General features: G+C 35.1%; 1 protein-coding gene across 1 annotated transcript in view; it reads left to right on the top strand.

Moving 5' to 3' along the window:
• The window catches only part of TBC1D32 (TBC1 domain family, member 32), a 319,433-nt gene that overhangs the window by 66,490 nt on the left and 249,209 nt on the right, over positions 1-3,734 (top strand). The gene's annotated exons all lie outside the window — the stretch shown is intronic.

Below are 3,734 nucleotides of genomic sequence, written 5' to 3' on the forward strand. Positions count from 1 at the left end.
GGGCCGGGGGCCGAGGGCAGCCCGCCCCGGGCAGAGGGCTCCGACGGCTGAAGTAGTCTTTTAAAAAAGAAGAAAAAGTGTGTGTGTGTGTGTGTGTGTGTGTGTGTGTGTGTACCGTCAAATTGGATCTGACTGGTACAGGAGACTGCCCCTCCTTCTCCAGCAGAGCATGAAGTAGAGTCTGGGTTTTTTTTTCCCTCCCAGGTGCCTGTCGGGGCCTGGGTTTCAGCTGTCCACACCACAGCAGTGGGCAACGAGCTTAAAGCCCCTGATGGCTCTGGGCGCTGACTCTCACCAGTGGCTATGGATGAAGTCACAAGCGATTTTCAGCCAGCGCCAGGCATGATGTCCTTCTTCAAGGACTGGTCCCTCATTGCAACATGCCCAAAGTATGTCAGACAGAGTTTCAGAATCCTTGGCTCCAAGAAGCAGCCTGGTTGCACCCTTAATAATAATGATAATTAATCCTAAACTCTTTTTGAAGTTTGATGTGTAATCATACTGTTTTTTACCTATATATATGGGACTGTGTGTAATAATAATAAAAATAAAATAATAATATACTATCCATTATTTCCTCTTATAGTATAGGGTTGCTATGAGTTGCAGGTGATGGCACATAACAACAACAATAATAATAACAACAGCAGTATATTATTTACTGAATCTACTCTGCATAGTTGCAGGAAAAATGTAGTAAAGTACAATTTTTATTATTGGATATTTCACCTGTGATTCTGTTCTGCTGTTATTAATTCTGAGCTAAAATGTCCTAAATGTTTTGTAATCTGGCCTTAATCTATATATTGTCAGTCCTAGTTATAAACTCTCCTATCATGTCATGAAAGAACAACCTTAATTTAAATCTTCCAACAAGGCTTTTTTTTTTTTAAATTTTTTTTTGTGTGTACCGTCAAATCAGATCTGACTGGTACAGGAGGAGATTGCCCCTCCTTCCTCGGCAGAGCATCTGGTGGATTTGAACCATGCGCCTCTTGGATTTCAGTGCAGCTTCTTGCCACTAGGCCACCAGAGCTCCCCCCAAGAAGGCTTTGAAAGATCTTGAAAGACGAATTTGCCCTGTGGGTTTACTTCTTTTATCATTTTCTCTATTTTATTGTGTGTTGCTTTTCTAAGCAAATAGAAAAATCTTTGGGAGTGATGAAGGTATCTTACAATTTTCTTTTCTTTGGCTGAGTTATTTTTCTAACTTCAAGCAAGAAAAATGGAAAAAGACCAATAATGAACAGTTTAAAAAACTAGTATAGGAAGAAAAAGCCCAGAAGCTAGAATTCATTCTTAAAGAGAAGGCAGAGGAAAAAGAATACGTGCTATATGTGATTATCTCAGTTGGAAATTTATATATTCTTCTAATTTCTTGATATTAAAAGCTGTATCTTTTATAGACTTTAATATTTTGCAAAAAGATACTCCTCCTCCCTCCTTCCTACTAGTTTCCTTTATTTTCTTTATTCATTGAAGACAGCTCACTTTTTAAAAATTTCTTTCAAAATCCTTGTACTTTCCTCTTTCTGATTTTTCCTGCCTGCAATTCTTTAACTTTAGATTAATTCAATTATCTGTCTTCTCTGGAACTGAGATGTTTGAAGAGAGAGAATTTGAGTTGTATATACTGATATGCAACAATATCATTTTCTAATCTCAGCTGTTTGCTCATTGCTGCTTTGGGATGTTTTTAGGTGTTCTGGATTGGCTGTTTCATAACAGTTATAGCAAGACTTTACAGTTTCATCAAGTCTCCTGTGTTGTTCCTGAACAATTTTTTCTACTCTGAGAGAAAATGGCAAGCTTTTTACTGCCATGTATACATGTACACTTTATATATTTGTATCAATTCCCTCTTTCTTTAGGAATTAGGGGACATCTTTCTCTTCTCTGGTGTCATAGTAATAAGGAGCTGGGCTGCCAGCTTGAAAGCACGTGACTTAATCCCACCAGTTGCTCTGTTGGAGAAAGATGGGCAATCTCCTTCTGTGTGACTTTACAGCCTCTGAAAACCCTCTAGAGAGTCAGCTATGAGTCAACTTTGACTTGACAGTACATCACAACACAGCTCTTTTTGAGATTGTCCATGTGTTCTATTGATCTTGCTCTTTTTTATTTTTCTAGATTCAGAACTTGATTTTGCAAGCTACTCTATGTCCCTTTTTATTGATATTTTGTCAGTATCCTCTAAACTTGGTCAGGTGCCTTTATATAAAATTCACACAAAATCAGTACTTCTTGTCTATCTTTTCTTCTATGTTTTCTATATACTCTTTCACCCTTTTCCTTTACTTTTTACTCATTTTTCAACATACTAAAATTAAGCTTCTCTTTCTGTCCTTTTGTGACCTTCGCATCTTTAATTGTAATTTTATAGTATTTGACTCTACACTTCTTCTTCTTTATGAATTCTTTCTTGGATTCTTTTAGTCTCATCTAAAAGTTTTTTCTTAGCTACTTTTAAAGCTTTTGGGGTTTTTTTCTATTTCTTTTTTTAAGGAAGAAAACCAGTTTTCTCTCTTTAGATGGTCTTGATTCTTTTTCTTCTTAAATGCCCTACTTTTCTCTTAAGAGCTTATTTATTTTCATGGTTTCAGATACATGTTATATATAAAACTAGTCTTGTATCTTTATGTTTTATTCCAGACTATTTAAGTGTGATTTAATTCCTAAATTCCTGACCCTGGTTCTTAAAAGCTTTTCATGTTTCTGCTACATGTTACTTGAGTATGTAAGTATTAAAATGTATCAAGATCTGAAATCAGTATGTTTTTTCCTTTCCTGACTTTTTTTTTTTAAATCCCTAACACACGAAGCAAACAACTGAACAAACCAAGCTCTAACTGCTTAAGTAGAAGAAATCGCAACATACATACAGATATTTGATTTAGGGGAAAAAAATATTTTATTTAGGATTATGAGAATATTTTCACCTTTTGTCATTCTTTCATTACCTACATTTAATCCCTGGATAAAGCACATCCATCCATTCTATTTCTTCAACTATCTATAAAAATCCTTCTCTTAGTATCCATTCTCTTCACATGTACTTTTATTCATGAATTTTTAAACAAGTCTCATTTTTTTTCCTTAAATCAATTTGCTGTTAGTCTGTTTTCCATAATTCATATTTGATTATGTTTGACTCCTGCTTAAAACCATTTAATACCTATCCAGTTTCCTCTGTAATAAAGTCCTTATTCTTTCTCTGGCTAAGTGTTCTGTAATCAGCTCCTTCTACTCTCTAGGCTCATGTCTTTTCTATATTCCCTGTATGTGTTCAGATCATACCATAATAGCCATAATCGGATTTGGAAGTGGTTTCCTGTTTTTTAGTGCTATTTTTTTACTAATCCTAAAAAGTTTTTCATGAAATAGATATAAAAAACATTCCAATAATTTTGCACATATAATTTAGTGATATTTTATCAAAGGCTTTTTCTGCATCAGTTGATAGGACCATATGGTTCTTGTTCTTTGCCTTGTTGATGTGATGAATTAAGCACTCAACAAAATAGGATTAGAGGGGAATTTCTTCAACATAGTAAAAAGTATCTATGAAAACCTAAGAGCCAACATTGTTGTTAATGGAGAGAGGTTAAAGGCATTCCCTTTAAGAACAGGAACTAGGCAGGGATGCCCACTATCACCTCTTTTATTCAATATTGTTTTGGAAGTCTTAGCAATAGCAATAAGACAAGAGAAGGGAATAAAAGGTATCCAAATAG

The sequence above is a fragment of the Elephantulus edwardii genome, unplaced genomic scaffold, assembly GCF_000299155.1.
Source record: "Elephantulus edwardii isolate Elephantulus edwardi_28Jun2011 unplaced genomic scaffold, EleEdw1.0 scaffold00002, whole genome shotgun sequence".
In the NCBI taxonomy this organism is placed as follows: Eukaryota; Metazoa; Chordata; class Mammalia; order Macroscelidea; family Macroscelididae; genus Elephantulus; species Elephantulus edwardii.